Source organism: Herpailurus yagouaroundi, unplaced genomic scaffold, assembly GCF_014898765.1.
Source record: "Herpailurus yagouaroundi ecotype Mexico unplaced genomic scaffold, PumYag 159, whole genome shotgun sequence".
Taxonomy (NCBI): domain Eukaryota; kingdom Metazoa; phylum Chordata; class Mammalia; order Carnivora; family Felidae; genus Herpailurus; species Herpailurus yagouaroundi.
In genome coordinates this window covers 18447900-18465252 of record NW_024412400.1, presented here as the reverse complement: position 1 = coordinate 18465252, position 17353 = coordinate 18447900, and the positions used below count along the sequence as shown (strand labels likewise).

General features: G+C 41.0%; 1 pseudogene; it reads left to right on the top strand.

The window, feature by feature from the left end:
* Positions 1 to 14001: 14001 nt before the first annotated feature.
* Positions 14002 to 14412, top strand: LOC121033588 (60S ribosomal protein L26-like; annotated as a pseudogene).
* The last annotated feature ends 2941 nt before the right edge of the window (positions 14413 to 17353 follow it).

Here is a 17353-nt window from a genome sequence, read left to right as displayed (position 1 = left end):
TTGTTTTGGGGTGCCATGAACCGCACCCATATAATAAGGATGAACCTAATTGATAAAATATTGTCTGCATTCTAACTGCTTCACCAACAAGACATTCCCCTGTCTTTCTCCCTCTTCGTGGGCCTCCCTGTTTCCTGAGACACAATATTGAAATTAAGCCAATTAATAACTCTACAATGGCAATGAAGTGTTCAAGTGAAAGGAAGAGTCAATTGATGTGGCAAACTTCATTGTTCTCTTATTTTAAGAAATTGCCACAGCCACCCCAAACTTTGGCAGTCCTCACCCTGATCAGTCAGCAGCCATTAACATGGAGGAAAGACCACCAGCAAAAAGATTACAACTTGCTGAAAGCTCAGATGATGGTTAGCATATTTTAGCAATAAAGTATTTTTTTAAACTTTATTTATTTATTTTGAGAGAGAGAGAGAGCATAAGTGAAGGAGGGGCGGAGAGACGGGGAGAGAAAATTCCAAGCAGGCTCCACATTGTCAGTGTGGAGCCCGATGTGGGGCTCAAACTCATGAACTGTGAGGTCATGACCCAAGCCAAAACCAAGAGTTGGACGCTTAACTGACTGAGCCACCCATGCACCCTGCAATATTTTAAAATTAAGGTGTGTTCATTATTTTTTAGACGTAATGCTATTGCAGACTTATTAGACTATAGTGTAGGGTAAATGTAACTTTTATACGCATTGAGACACCAAAAAAACCTATTTAATTTGCTTTATTGTGCTACTCACTTTATTGAGGTGGTCTGGAACCAAACCTGCAATATCTTTGAGTTGTGCGTGTAATGGATTCAGCTTGGATGGCTCAGATGAACGAGACCTTTCTCCAGGTGCTCACTTGTCCTTTTCCTTTAGCATAATATTTTGGACGTATTCACATGGCAACTCAGGGTTCCAAGAGTGAAATCAAGAACACACAAAGCCTCCTGAGGCATGGGTTCTGACCTTGTACAGTATCATTTCCGTAAGAGAAAATCTCAACGCCAGCCCACAAGTGGAGAAAAAGACTACTTGATGGAAGAAACTACAGCATGACATTGCTAGGGCATAGGTACCAGGAGAAAAAGAATTTATGGTCATTTTTTCAATCTACCACACAGGGTTTGTGTTTTTCACAAATGGGCCAACTAGCGGGAAAATTTCCCAGGCTACTGTTGAAAATGTAAGTTTCTGAGAAACCGGGTATTATGAATATGTCAGAGTAACAGAGAAGCCCTGAAAATGAGAATTTTGATTTCAGTGTAGATGGCAAATCAGCAGTTGGTGAGGAGTTTTTTCTAGAAACTATTGTGGCAAAAACTTGCTGTGGCATATATGTGTTATATGTATATGTGTGTGTGTGTGTGTGTATATATATATATATATGTATAAAATTTTGCCTCAGTGTCTCAACTGTAGAATAGGGACATCCAGTTAGCTCACTTGAAAGTGTAACTACCAGGAAATAAAACCTGTAGGGTATAGAATATACTATGGACGGTTGCAAGACATAACAGTGCTGTGTAGAGTAGGATCGCTTTAGAACAAAGCACCATAGACTGAGTTGCTTAGGCAACAGAAATTTATTTCTTGCCGTCTAGAGGCAGTAAGTCTGAGGTCAGGGTGCAGCAGGGTTGGATTTTTGGTGCAGGCTCTCTTCATGGCTTGCAGACTCTGCCTTCTTGCTGGAGAGGGGGAAGATTGAGAGAAAGGCGGCGGGGAGGGGAGAGAAAGCTCTCTTACCTCTTCTTAAAAGGGCACTGATCCCATCATGAGGGCTCCACCCTTATGACCTCATCTAAACCTAATTACCTCCCAAAGGCCCCCCACCCCCAAATATCATCATCTTGGGGGGCACAACTTCAACATAGAATTTTGAGTGACGCATTTAGTCCATAACAAGTTGCACGCACAATCACATTTTCCTGGGTTATATTTAATGGAAAGCAAGCAGCAGTTTGAATGTTTAGGTAGATATGGTAGGATATTTCCAATATTTAAAGGGCTCACGTGTGGAAAAGTAATTAAATCTTGTGGTGTCTCAGAATTGGGAATTGGCAGATAAAAGCTGTGAGGATTATAGAAAGCTGACTGCCCTTTATTATAAGAAAGTCCATTGGAATCATTTGGGCTCTCTGTAATGGGGGAAATAGCCTGCGATATGAGGTCACAAGTTCTATATCTTTGGTTCAGAGAAAGGTCCTGCTTCACTTCACTGGTTGTCAGTTCTATTCCACACCGGGCATTTTGTTAAGTATTTGGTAGATGGTGGATTTTATTTTACTGTGGTGTAGTTTTGTTAGGGATAAGTATAGGGACTTCTGCAGGGTATTGAGAAGAGGGACTCTCAAGAATATGACACTTGTTGTTCCTGAAGAATCTGTACATCGGATGAGAAAATGGCCTCTCCAATCCAATAATTTTATCCTTTGCTGAACCAAAGGCTGCGTGACCTGCTAATCCTCATTTTCTCAGCAGGCGGCGCTCTAGCACCAGGGATTGCGTAGAAAGTATCACTTGAGCGAAACAAGGACTTTTTTGGTTAATGTTTGTTTTTCAGGCAAAAAAGGAAAGCTGTTAGGAAAAATAAACAGTTTATCAGGCATTCCGACAAAGACACTTCAGAGGGAAGACAAGCTGTCGCTTCAAGGACAGGAAGAAAAATCCCTGCGTTTGTAGAAGCATCAGACGCTGCGTGAGTGCCTTGCAAGGAAAAAAAAAATCGTGAAATGAGGAAGAAAAAACAGCAGAGATAATAGAGATTAAGAAAATAGAAAACAATTGAAATCATCTGCAAGCAAGCATGGAAGAGTAGAGCCTTGGGAGAGAGATGTGGAGGAGTAGCATCGCCATTGGAAAAAATGAAAACTACTTTAATATAATTGAGAATCATTCTAAGTATTCAGATGTACCATTTACTGTGGATGCCGTATCTCCCGCATGATTGGTTTCAGCTGCCCAGCCCACATCCCTTTCTTGTTTTAAAGCTTTCAGTGTTTTGAGGTCTTCAAGCACATAAATGTTTGCACCTAATGACAAGTGTGTGATTTCTGGATTGAAGTCACTTCACTGTTTTCCAGATTTTCAAGCTGGGAAAAGAGTAGATGAGTTAGGAACCCAGATTTAATGAAAAGGATTGGGGCAGGAAGAGTTAAATTAAAAGGAAATTGTGAAATTGGTTGGATTTCTGAAGTGCCATCTATGCTTACCTCTTCCTGGGATTAGGGAAGATGCTCCCAATTTAGTCTTCACTTCCTCCAGTTGGCCACTTAAGTGAATTTTCTCAAGAAGAACTTCTTGACATTTATCTTTTTGTATCAAATCAATAGCTTAGAGAATCTCTTTTTGTAAGGTGTTTAATGCAACATCATTTCACTTGGTTTACTCTTTCGCATAGCGAGGTTTAATCAGCAGGGTACATTACAGTAACCTGAAAATAATGCATAAAACCAAAGGATAGCCATTGTGAGATTGTTATTGTGATCTACCCATGGTCTCTGTAATATTTGAGTGAAATTAATGTGATGGCAAAACTATTATATACATGGTTCTGAAACTTTGGTGTGCATCCAGATCACCTGAGGGCTCCTTAAAATAGAGACAGCTGGGCCCTACTCAGAGTTCCTCATTCAGTAGGTCTGGAGTGGAGTCAGAAAATGTAAATTTCTAACAAATTTCAGCTGGTGTTGATTTGCTTGGTCCAGGGACCTCACTTTCGGAACCACTGACACATTTGCTGAAAGGTTCTATTTGATTTTGTTGTAACTTTGGTTCCCCACTCCCAACGTGATATAAGCTCAGATCAGATATTTAATTAACAAAGAAGGAGGAGGACAGAGGGTGAGAGTGTGCCTTGTTGAATACCTCCTATGCTCCTACCCCTATTTTGAGTTCTTTACGTTCTTTTTTTTTTAAATTTTTTTTTAAACGTTTATTTATTTTGAGACAGAGAGAGAGCATGAACGGGGGAGGGGCAGAGAGAGAGGGAGACACAGAACGGGAAGCAGGCTCCAGGCTCTGAGCCATCATCCCAGAGCCCGACGGGGGGCTCGAACTCACAGACCGTGAGATCGTGACCTGAGCTGAAGTCGGACGCTCAACCTACTGAGCCACCCAGGCGCCCCAGTTTACATTCTTAATCTTCTCAGTTGATCTTCCCTATGATCATAAAAAGAGGGATTTACTCTTCCCCCTGAACATATGTAGAATCGAAGTCTTGAAGAGCTGGGGAACTTTCCAAAGGCTGTCAGCTAGCAAGTAGCTGAACTGGAATTTGGACTCTGGTTGTGCTTGACTACAAAGGCTGCATTATGCAAGAGGACTTCAAAAGCATTCATCAAAGTTTGATTCATTGAATTTTTGCAGATTGCAGTTCAAACCGTCTGTACACGATTGACCACAGACAAACTCCTTAATTTCTGGACCTAAGTGTTTCCATTTCTAAGGAGATAAGTATCTCTCAGGCTAGTATGAGGATTAAGCGAAACAACGTATGTCAGAGTGCCTAGTATAGTATCTGGCATACAGTAAGTGCTCCTTAAGGCTGAACTCCCTTTCCTTTCCTTAGAAATGCATGCATTTAATCCAAGTTCATCTTAGAAATGAGTGAGAAAGCTTTGACTAGAATAGAGACACTCAGATTCCAACTTGTCCCAGGGAACTTGAAGTGCCTTAGTGGGGACGGAAGGCAGCCATTCTTTTGACAGTAGGCAAGACCGACCTGGGTCTTCTAGATTTCTCCAGATGGAGCCTACCTCTACATTTGCTTCTGATGATAGTGGGTGTCTGTCACAAATACCCTGTTCTCACCAGTGCAACCAAAAGGAACTGGACAGTCTCCAGGTGAGCTGTCCAGAAGCCCTGTGTATTCCACCCACTCTCTTGATTTGGATTCCATCCCCTTCCCGCGTACCTTCACTTGGTAATCCCATTATCCTTGTTATTTCTGAGTCTGTTTCTTTTGACTAATCTTTCTCCTGGATGTGGATCGTATTTTCCTGCTTCTTTCCATGTCTAGTAATTTTTTCGATGTTGACCTTATAAATGTTATTTTGTTGGGTGTTTAGTTTTTTTTGTCTAAATAGAATGTTGATGTTTATTTTGGTAGGCAATCAACTTACTTGCAGATCAGTTGATCCTTTCTATGCTTGTTTTTAAGTTTTGTTAGGACTGGTCTGGAGTACCCTTCACTCTGCTACTAAGGCATGACAATTCTGGAATTGCTTTGAATTTCCTCTATTTAATGAGTTGTCTCCACTCTGGCTGGGGGGACCTAAACATCTCCTAGGCTCTGGGACTTGTTCAGCTGCTAGCAGTTGTCCTGTTTTTGGCTTTGTGGAGCTTTATCGAAGTCTTTACAGATTAGTATTCAGTTGAAGACTTGAGGAGACCCCGTGCAGATTTCTTGCAAACTTTTTCTGCATATGAATTCCAGTTATTTTAGCCTCCCAAAGGGCCTATCTTTGTATCCTTAACTCAGGTGAGTCTGCCAGGTTCTGTCTGGGTTCCCTTCCCTGTACCCACATCCAGAAATTACCTCTAGGCAGAAAACCAGGTCAATTGTAGGAAGGGTTCACCTTACTTATTTCCTTTCTCTCAGAGATTACAGTCCTTCTCTGCCTGATGTCAATCGTTTCATATATTTTGTCCAGTTTTCTAGTTGTTTACAGTGTGAAGGTATGTCCTGTACCTTACTACTCCACGAATGGATGTAACAATCTGTGCACCTTCACTTGGTGGATTCCTACTTGGCTCAGTTCTGAGGCTCAGTTCAGCCACCATCTCTCTTGGGAAACCTTCTGGATTCCTATCAGTTTGACTTAGGTGCTACATATTCACCTGCTGTTTATTTTTCCATCTGCCCCCACTCCCAAGGCTATGAGCTTCTTAGAGCATGGGTTGCAATATCTCCGCATCTTTAGCCCCGAGTATGGCACTTAGAACGTAGTAAGTGCTCAATAAATGCCCAATGGCTAAATGAATAAATTACATTGATTTGTATTTTTTGACTTTAAGGTTTGCTAAGAGTGCTCCTCATTCATCCTTTATTTCTAAGGCTCTTCTTCCCTGGTCTTTCAAACTCGAGAACATGTTGCTATAAACAACCCGTGTCCTGCACAGGAGATATGGGGGAAGTCTGCTCTAAGTCATTTGTATGCTATGGCATAAATGACTAGCTGTACATCAAAATGTGTGACCTCTGCATAGATAGGGTTAGATAGCACCCCTGGGATAGGGTTGCTAGGTTTAGCAAGGAAGCAAGCAAGCAATTGTGAAAAATAAGACACTAGTTACGTTTGACTTCCAAGTATAATATTTGGGACATACTTATACTAAAAAAATGATTCTTTTTTTTTTTTTTTTTTCCAAAATTCAACTTTAGCTATGCATCCTTTTTTATCTGGCAGCACTACTCTAGGAAGTAGGTGCTCAGTGGGGGCTCTATTCTCACCAGTGAAACATAGTGAGATGTGATGTGTAATTCATGGTGTGTGTCACTGCCTGGTTAAGGTTGTTGAGGTGTGTGTTCCCCACTCTGTTTCCCCTTCTGCCTGAATGCAGAGGCCTAGGATGCCTGAGGGGAGGAGCAGGCCACAAGTAGGGAGAAACCTGTGTGCCTGCATTGCATATGAACGGGAGCTTCTCACAACCTGCTCTCGACTGCTCCGTGAATGAGAAATGAACTTCAGTTGTGGTGAGTCAGTAAAGCCGCGGGGTTTGTTTGTTAGGAGCAGCTAATATGGTTCTACTTCATGTTCTGTAGAAGTGACATGTGAATATTTTCCCTAAGGTTCTATCTACACTGCTTACTTGGTAGCTGCAGTTGCATATCTCAAGATACCTCGAACTCTGTATGTTCGTTCAGACCTGAATTTGTGATTTCTCCAGCACCAAACTGGTCCTGTGCTCTTTATCTTCTGTGAATGGTATAACCATCCACCCATTATTATTATTATTTTTTTAACTGTTTATTTTTGAGAGAGAGCGAGCGAGAGAGAGAGAGCAAGAGTGAGCCTGTGGGCAAGCGGGGGAGGGGCAGCGAGGAGGGGCAGCGAGAGAGGGGGACAGAGGACCCAGAGCAGGTTCTGCGCTGACAGCCTCGAGGCCTGAACTTGCAAACTGTGAGATCAGGACCTGAGCTAAAGTTGGACGCTTTCTTGTGCCACCCAGGTGCCCTGCCATCTACCTACCCTGGACGCCTCCTTTTCTCGCGTCCTCAGTATCCAATCCACCATCAATCATGTACATTTTGCCTTTTAAATAGGTAATCAGTTGGGGCGCCTGGGTGGCTCAGTCGGTTGAGCGTCCAACTTCAGCCCGGGTCACGATCTCGCGGTCCGTGAGTTCCAGCCCCGCGTCGGGCTCTGGGCTGATGGCTCAGAGCCTGGAGCCTGCTTCCGATTCTGTGTCTCCCTCTCTCTCTGCCCCTCCCCCGTTCATGCTCTGTCTCTCTCTGTCTCAAAAATAAATAAACGTTAAAAAAAAAAATTAAAAAAAAAAAGGTAATCAGCACACCTCTTTCTATTTTTGTTGCTACCACTCTAGTCCAAACAATTCATATCTTTTGTATGGACTACTGCTGTCGCCTACATTTTGTTTATCACCTGACCCAGTACAACCTCTCAGCCAATCCATGTGTCTGCTTTGCAGCCAGACGTGATCTTTTCAAAACCCAAATCTCCTCTTGTCACTCCTCTGGCTAAAACTCTCAAGGTATTCCATTGCTCTTAGGACAGCACCGCTGATGTGACCTCCCAGGCCCTGCAGGATCCGGCCTCATGCTCCCTTCTCTTTTCTAAATTTTAGTCATCAGAGCCCACCCCTGCTTCTTTGAATGCTCTATACATTCTTCTCCACAAGACTTTGTACAGCTGTGCCCTTTGCTAGGTATGTTGCCTTCCAGCTTTTTGCTGAGCGAATCCTTAGTTTTTTCTTCAGATCTCAGGACTAAGTTCAGTCAGTTCCTTTCAGGGAAGGCTATCCTGACTTTCCTAAACTAATTACTTCTCTTCTGAGTTTTCATAACAGAAAGTAGCACTTAAAAATTTTTTTTTTAATTTAATTTAATTTTTTTTCAACGTTTATTTATTTTTGGGACAGAGAGAGACAGAGCATGAACGGGGGAGGGGCAGAGAGAGAGGGAGACACAGAATTGGAAACAGGCTCCAGGCTCTGAGCCATCAGCCCAGAGCCTGACGCGGGGCTCGAACTCACGGACCGCGAGATCGTGACCGGGCTGAAGTCGGACGCTTAACCGACTGCGCCACCCAGGTGCCCCTAAATTTTATTTTAGAGAGAGAGAGAGAGAGAGAGAGAGAGAGAGAGAGAGAGAATGAGTGGGGAAAAGGGACAGAGAGAGAGAGAAAAAAAAATTTCAAGCAGGCTTCCTGCTGAGTGTAGAGCCCGATGTGGGGCTCTATCCAATGACCCTGGGATCATGAGCTGAGCTGAAATCAAGAGACACTCAACTGACTGAGACGCCCAGGTGCCCCAGAAAGTAGCACCTTTTTTGTAGCCCTTCCAACGATAGTGACTTTTATTTATATGCATGGTTCTTTGATTTAATACCTGTTTTCTTACCCGTTAGCTCTGCCACAACAGAAAATATTTCTTTTTGTACTTATCACTCGATCTTAAATAAATATTTGTGTTAGGTAGAGATCCAACTTAAATGTTTTCTAATTTAGTTTCCAGTTGTCCCTAAAACACTTCTTAAATAATCCTTCTTCTTCCTACTGGTTTTAAATATTATTTTTATCTAAATGTATTCTGACCCATAATGAGTCTCTTATAATTTCCTATTCTCTTTCATCTCTCTATTATTACACTAGTGACACCTTAAAAATCTTTTGATATTTGGTGGAGTAAGTCCATGTATTGCTCTTATTTTTAAAGCATTGCTTGACTGTTCTTGAATATTTTCTCATTCAGAGGGTATTCATAATCAGTTTGTCAAATTTCACCAAGGAATCATATTGGGATTTTGGAGCATTTGCATTGAGAATTTATGGGTTGATGTAGGAAGGACATAATGAGTTTTACAATAATGAATCTTCATACCCAGGGGCATGGAATGTCTCTCCCTTTATTCAGATCACATTTTATCATCTGGAGAAAACTTTTATAGTTTTATTCATGTATAAGTTTTGTACGTTTCTTTTCAAGTATGTTCTTAGGCATTTTATAATTTTTTGTTGCTACAGTGAGTGGAATTTTGTTTCAGTATCAGTAAATTTTTATATATTCATTGTATTTTCCCAGGATAAGAGAAGGGAAAAGGTTAGCATGTGTGTTACAAAATGTTAGCAAGTAGGAAAGGAAGTACCTGGCATAGCAATACCAACCATCAAATAAACATGCCCCAGTGATGGGGTCTCTAAAGCCCAAGAGGGCTCAGTCTCCCGCAGTTCAGAAATGAGGGGAAGGGATCAGGGGAAGAGCAGAGAGGTACACACTTTTTTCTCCCCAGTAAATTCAAGATTGCACACAAAGCTTTGGTTTCTAGTGGTAAACATGCATGGAGCTACATTTATCTATCTCCTATTAAACAGTCTTGTGGCCACTTTGACATAAGTTTCTTGCACCTGTATAAAATCCCTAATTGACTTGGATACACATTCATCTTCCTTTCTGGGTCTGCCCCTGCTCTCTACATGGAAGTCCCCCTTATTGCTTCTACCTCTCTCTACTCTAGGTTTAGAAATTAAGGTAGGTTTGAGCCATCCAAATACAAGTATGTTAGCATGAATCACATCAAAGAATACGCTTGACACAGGAGATTGGGAACCAGGGATGAAATGTTCTTAGCTTCTTCAGGATTTTTGCATAAGTCATTTAGGAGTCGTGGAGATACCCCACAAATTAAATTGTATGCGTGTGGGCTTTTTTTGGGGGGGGGGAGAAAAAAGTGGGGATAGGGTGAGAGTCAAGTTTTTAGGGCAGGAGATCTGGCCCAAAATGGGAAATAGGGGAAGGGGAACACAGAAGAAAGGATTGGGTAAGTCTCCCACACTTTAAGAAGAGAGGTCATTGAGCTATGCTCCAGTTTCTTTTGCCTGGCACAGAAACTTTTGTCAAAGATGCTTTGGCTATTTTTCTCAATATAAAAAAAGAGGTGTGTAAACAACAAAACCCCAAAAGAACATGGAGAAGGCCAACACATGATATTTACACAAACTAAGCCACCTAACAACCACCCAATCAGCTACTCATGAAGTCCTACCAATCCCAGACAAATATGATAACTAGAGGTTGGCAGAGATTAGGGAAGACAGGGACTCTGGATCAGACATACATCACCCAGTGTGTTCTATTGCATTTGCCCCATTTCATCACGTATGTAAATATTGTTTACATCTACATATCAATAATTTTTAAAAAATATTTATTTTTGAGAGAGACAGAACACAAGTAGGGGAGGGTCAGAGAGAGAAGGAGACTCAGAATCTGAAGCAGGTTCCAGGGTCTGAGCGCTCAGCACAGAGCCTGAGGCGAGGCTCAAACTCCTGAACCTTGAGATCATGACCTGAGCTGAAGCCGGATGCATAACCGACTGAACCACCCGGGTGTCCCCTACATGTACATATTGTTTAGTGCTGAACCAAGCACTGTACTAAGGTTACAGTTCCTTTCTTTCTTTCTTTTTTTTAATCACGATCCCGAATAGCATTTTATGAATCCTATAATTATTTTACAAAATCTAGTGCTCCACTATAGAGAGACAGTTTTTGTTCCTATTGCTTTGAAGTTATTGTTTATATTGCCAGGAAAGTATTTTAATACTCCTTATATAGATTATGTGCGTTTCTTTCTTTTTTTAAAACTGACTTGTTTTATTTTTTTAAATTCACATCCAAATTAGTTAGCATATAGTGCAACAATGATTTCAGGAGTAGATTCCTTCGTGCCCCTTACCCATTTAGCTCATCCCCCCTCCCACAACCCCCCTGTAACCCTCAGTTTGTTCTCCATATTTATGAGTCTCTTCTGTTTTGTCCCCCTCCCTGTTTTTATATTATTTTTGTTTCCCTTCCCTTATGTTCATCTGTTTTGTCTCTTCAAGTCCTCATATGAGTGAAGTCATATGATTTTTGTCTTTCTCTGACTGACTAATTTCACTTAGCATAATACCCTCCAGTTCCATCCACGTAGTTGCAAATGGCAAGATTTCATTCTTTTTGATTTCCGAGTAATACTCCATTGTATGTATATACCACATCTTTATCCATTCATCCATCGACCGAAATTTGGGCTCTTTCCATACTTTGGCTATGGTTGATAGTTGCTATAAACATGGGGGTGCTTGTGTCCCTTCGAAACAGCACACCTGGATCCCTTGGATAAATGCCTAGTAGTGCAATTGCTGGGTTGTAGGGTACTTCTATTGTTAGTTTTTTGAGGAACCTCCATACTGTTTTCCAGAGTGGCTGCACCAGCTTGCATTCCCAGGTTACACTTCCTTTCATTTTACTTTTTCCGGAGTTGTTAATCACATCTATTTATTTTGCTTAGTTTTCTTCGTACCTCTTGCTAATTTATCCCACACCATCTGGCAAATAATTTACCAATCCCAACCTCCTGCCTTCCCATATCTCCCTCCTGGAGTTCACCTTTCTGCTCAAGTCTGGACTCTGTGCTCCTGGGCCTGCTGTCCTCCTGGGACTTCTCCTCTTAGAAGCTTTCTGTCCTCTCTTCTCTGTTGGGTTCAGTTTCCTGGATTCTGTGCCTTCTTCTGCCTCGGTTATTTTCCTCCATTTCTCTCCGGGAGCTTTTAAAATCTCTTCTTTATTCCTGGTGTTCTGAAATTCCACAATGATGTATTGTAGAGTGTGTCTTCAATTTTATTGTGGTGGGTTATAAATGGCTGATTTCAATCCAGAGAGTCACATGCTCCAGTTCTGGAAGTTTTCTTTTTTTTCTTTTTTAAAGTTCTTTTTCCCATCGCCTCCTCCCCCCCATCTTCATTTCTGGAACTCCCCATATTTGAATAGTGAATCTCGCAGATTGAACTTCTAATTCTCTTACTCTTTTCTTTCCTCTTATTTTATGTTCTTTTATTTATCATCTGGGGGATCTCTTTTGTTGACTTTTCTAAACTTCCTATTGAATTTTCAATTGTGTCTATCACAGGTTTAGCTTCCAGGGGCTCTTTCTCTCTCTTGTTCTTGATGCTTTTTAAAAATTGCAGCCTGCATTTGGTTCGTGGATGTGACAGTGTCTCCTAGGACTCTGTGTGTATTCATTTTAAGTGGTTTTTTTCCCCTACAAGTTGCTTTTTTTAACGTCCTGCATAGCTCTATTTCTTCCAGTTCCTTTTCCTATTTATTTGCTTTGCTCTCTGTTTTCTGTTCAAGGCTTCCTTTAAATGTCAGGTATTGCTGAGACATTGGTCTGTTAGAATGAAGAGTGAGGCACAGAAAACTGGCAGACATGTGTGTGTGTGTGGGGGGGGTGGGTGGGGGCAGGCTGTCTCACTGCTGGCCTCTATCCTAGGGTGGCCGAGTGGTGAACTGGCTTTTTTCACTGGGAGATCCTGAGATGTTAGTATCTGTATGTCTTTTCTCTGGGGCTGTGCAGTTTCTCCAGAGAAGGATCCTATCCTGTGCTGCCTATCCTGCCTATCCTGTGCTTGGGGTTTCCCCACCATGGTTATACAAGTTCTGGGAGCTTGGCTAGGAAAGGGAGGGAGGCAGAACTCTCACCATTCAGGAGGCAGAATTTCACTAAATCCACCACTTTTAATTCAGCACCTCACCTTAACTTCCCACTATTCCTGATGTTCCAGAGTCTGGGGCTTCCCTGAGACATTTCTCCAGAGGGTAGGACATTCTTGTCCTGCAGTGGTCAGGGAGGGGTAGGACTGTGATGTGGCTTTCAGTCAAAACCTGTCTTTCAGTCTGTGATGTACATGTTGAGGTGCCAGATCTCTCTTCAAGGAAGGACTTGCTGCCCCAGCTGCTGTCAGCAGGTAGCCTTCAGTTGTCATCCCCCTTGTGTGTTTTTGCTTCAGCTCAAGGTCATGCGCTTCTCTGGTGGCCCACATGCAATGATGGGTGGAGGTGAGACCTGAAGGCTGGGCCATGTTAGCTCCACATGGGACAACTCTGATGGGCCATCTTAGGTCCAGAGCTCCTCATGGGGTTGGCCAAGGTTATTTATTGGGCCTTCTTGACTTCTTCTTCTTCTGCCCGATCCCTTCCATAGCTGTTGATCCCAAAGAGGTTTCCTAATGTACATCCTGCCCTCTCAACACCATCTCGGACTCTGTTCCTGGGGATGCAAACTGGTGACAACAGCCCAGACTTAATCTCCTCCTCCTTGATCCTCTGCAGGAGCTGTGGCAATCCCTGAAGGGGCTGGCAGCTTGAGGCATTCTCAGCAGCTGGGCAGTAGGTCCTTCTGTGAAGGGGCATCTGGAAGGCACGTCCTCATGTCCACACTGCCACATTTGATTCTCTCTACCCAGTTCATTGGGCTGGGGGCTGTTTTGTTTGTTTTGTTTTTTAAATTAAAAAAAGTGTATATATATATATATATATATATATATATATATATAATTTTAATTTCCACACTGCCAGCACAGAGCCCGACGCAGGGCTCAATGTGGGACTTGATGTGGGGCTCAAACCCACGAACCACAAGATCATGACCTGTGCTGAAATCAACAGTCAGACACCTAACCCACTGAGCCACTCAGGTGCCCCGGCTGGGGGCAGTTTAACTAAGGATCCTCATTCTCAGTGGTGGAACAGGGAGTGGCCTATTATAGGAGGAGTGGGATAGGTTTTGGAAACCAAAGGGCTGGATTTGTATAACTCCTGATGGGTCAACTGTGATTTTAGACAAGTTGCTTCACTTTTCTGGATTTTATTTTCTCTTGTGCAAAATGTGGAAAATAATGCCTATCTCTTAATAATGCCTACCTAGAACTGTTGTGAGGGTTAGAGTCAGTAACTCATGAAAGGTTCCTAGACCCTTTTGTGGCCGTCACTGAAGTGCCATGGGCCAAAATGAAGTTCAAGCCCTTTGTGACTTCTGACCGGAGCAAGGACTGTAAAAGGCATTTCAATGGACCTTCCCACATTTGCAGGAAGATTATATCTTCCCCTCTTTCCAAAGAGCTGAGACAGAAGTGCAACATTCGATCCGTGCCCATGTGAAAGGATGATAAAGTACAGGTTGTGCAAGGACACTACAAAGGTCAGCAAATTGGCAAAGTAGTCCAGGTTTACAGGAAGAAGTACATCATCTACGTTGACTGAGTACAGTGAGAGAAGGCGCATGGCACAACTGTCCACATGGGCCTTCGTCCTAGGAAGGTGGCTGTCAGTAGACTAAAACTGGACAGATACCACAAAAGGATCCTTGAAGGAGAGGAAAAGGGCAAATATAAAGAAGAAGATGATATTGAGAAGATGTAGGAATAAAGTAATCTCATATACAGCTTTAAATAAAGGCTGTTTGGGAGTTCCTCGATGGCTCAGTCGGTTAAGGTTCTGACTTTGGTTCAGATCATGATCTCACGGTTCATGGGTTGGAGCCCTGCATTGGGTTCTGTGCTGACAGTGTGGAGCCTGCTTGGGATCCTCTCCTTCCATCTCTCTCTGTTTCTCCCCCATTTGCATTTTCTCTCTCTCTCAAAATAAATAAAAAAAAAAAAGGCTGTTAAAATGAAAAAAGAACAAAAAGAAAGAAAAGTTCCTAAGACAGTGCTTGGCACATAATGAAAAAAATATATATTTTTTCCCTATCTGGATGGTCTTCCTTTACCAGTCTGTGATTCCAGAATCTTCCCAGGGAAAGTATGAAGACCAAAGGAATGGTGGCATATCTGGCTTAAGGTAGATATCAGTATATGAAATGTTTATGGGCCAGTCTGTAGGAATGTTTCTGACAACATGTCACAGAGCTCTGTCTTTGTCCCCAAAACATTTTTATTATTTTTAAAAAAGTTCTTAAAAATTTTCACCAACTATAGAAGAAGATATTCTCATTATATATGTATGTATTTCGGCGGATAAAGCTAAAATTACTCCTGATCATCTCCCAGAGGTGATGACTGTTACCAATTTGACATGCTGTTTAGTTGTTTATTGATTTCTTTCTTTATCCATCCACCCACCTCTTGATCTCTTTTACCTCAGAATTTCTTTACTAAAGGACATGTTTCCCTGGTGGTGTGGGAGGTGATTTTAGGTGGTACATCAACCCAACATAAAATAACTTTGAATCACAGAGTGAGAGTTTTTCTCTTTTTTTTTAATTTTTTTTTTTTTTTTGGTACAACATTTAAGTTCTCTGGTAGCCAATTTCAATTATACAATACAGTGTTTTCAACTATAGTCACCATGTTTTACATTTGATGCTCAGATCCTATGTCTTATAGTTGAAAGTTTGTACCCTTTTACTACCCGTTTCCTATTTACTCTATCCCCTAGCCCCTGGCAACCATTTTTCAGATTCCAGATGTAAGTGACATCACACAGTATTTGTCTTTTTTGGTCTAGCTTATTTCATTTAGCTTAATGTTCTCAAGGTCCATCCATATTGTAGCACGTGGTAGGATTTCTTTCTTTCTCGTGGTTGAATAATATTCCATTATGCATGGCAGGTCTTCTTTATGGCTCTTTAAAAAATGCATTTATATAATACACGGATATATAGAAATACATAGTTTTTGCTTTTACAAATATGCTGTCATGCCGTACATGTTCTGAAAATTGCTTTGTGCTCTTAAGTCAAGCTCATATTAAAGAAAAAAACCCGTCCCTCCCTTTCTCCTTCCTCCTGTTCCTTCTCCTCTCTTCCCCCCACTCCCCTTTATTTCCCCCTTTTGCTTCTCTTAGGGGAGGCAATAGGGGAATCATGCCTGTTGTTTTCTCTACCACAAACAGAGCTCTGATGATTCTCTTTATTCCTGCCATCTTGTGGACACGTGCCAGTGCTTCTCTGGTGTGGGTCTTGAGTAATGGGATTGCTGGATCAAAGGATAAACTCATCTCAAGTGTCAGTACATTCTGCAAAATAGCCTCACCAACAGTCTGTAATCTCACTAGAGTGGCGAGTTTGCCCCATCCTCTCCAACATTCAATGTTATAAAACTTTTCGAATTTTGCTAATCAGACAGACGGGCCTCAAATGGATTCTCGTTGTTATTTAATCTGCATTTTCCTGATTACTAGTGAAATTCAGTGCATTTTCATATGGCTATTTCTCATTTGTTGCTCTACTTCTGTGAATGGTCAGTTCATTTATCATTTTCCTGTTAGGTCATTCCTTTTATTTATCTGTAGAAATCCTTAGTATATTCTGGATATTACTCTTTTTTTATAAATGTTATAAATAGTTTCTATAATCAGTTTCTGTTTAAACTTAATTATGGTGTTTTTGTGGCATAGAAATGTGAAGTTTTTATGTAGTTAAATTTATTAATATTTTACTTTCTAGTTTTTATTTTTTAAGTATAATCGATATGTAACATTGTATTAGTTTCAGGTGTACAACATAATGATGTGATCTTTGTATATACTATGAAATGATCATCACAATAAATGTACCATCTGTCACCATACATAGTTACAAAAATCTTTTTTTTTGTGATAAGGACTTTTAAAATTTACCCAGCAACTTTCAAACATGCAATACAGTAGTATTAATTATAGTCACCATGTTGTACATTACATTCCCATAATTTATTCATTTTATAACTGGAAGTTTGTACCTTTTGACACCCTTCACCCATTTCACTCACTCCCCAACCCCTATCTCTGGCAACAACCAATCTGTTCTCTGTATTATGAACTTTTTTTCTGTTCAATTTCCATGTAAAAGTGAGATCACATGGTGTTTGGCTTTCTCTGACTTACTTCATTCCAAATTTTAGTATTTATCTAAGAATTTTGCTTAAAAGAGTCTTTTTGAATTTAAGATTATAAACACATTCTAAATTTTCTTCTTTTTCATGTTTTTTAACTTAAAATCTTTAATCCATGTGGAATTTATTTTTGTGAATGGCAGGAAATCTAATTACTTTCTTCCAAATTGGTAGTCATTTGTTCTAAAAATTATTTATTACATACTTCATTTTTTATCCAATGATTCAATATGCCACACCAATACAATCATATACCAAATCCCTATTATGTGTGTAGGTACGTTTAGGGTTTTTCTCTTTTTGTACCATTAATTTATTTGTCTGTTTCTGCTCCAATGCCCCCTTTAAAAATTTTACTGAAAGCTTTATAATATATATTTGACAATTAGTATGGCAAATACCCTTTCAGTGCTCTTTTTCAAGATTGTCTAGGACATTTTCTTTCTTTCTTTCTTTCTTTCTTTCTTTCTTTCTTTCTTTCTTTCTTT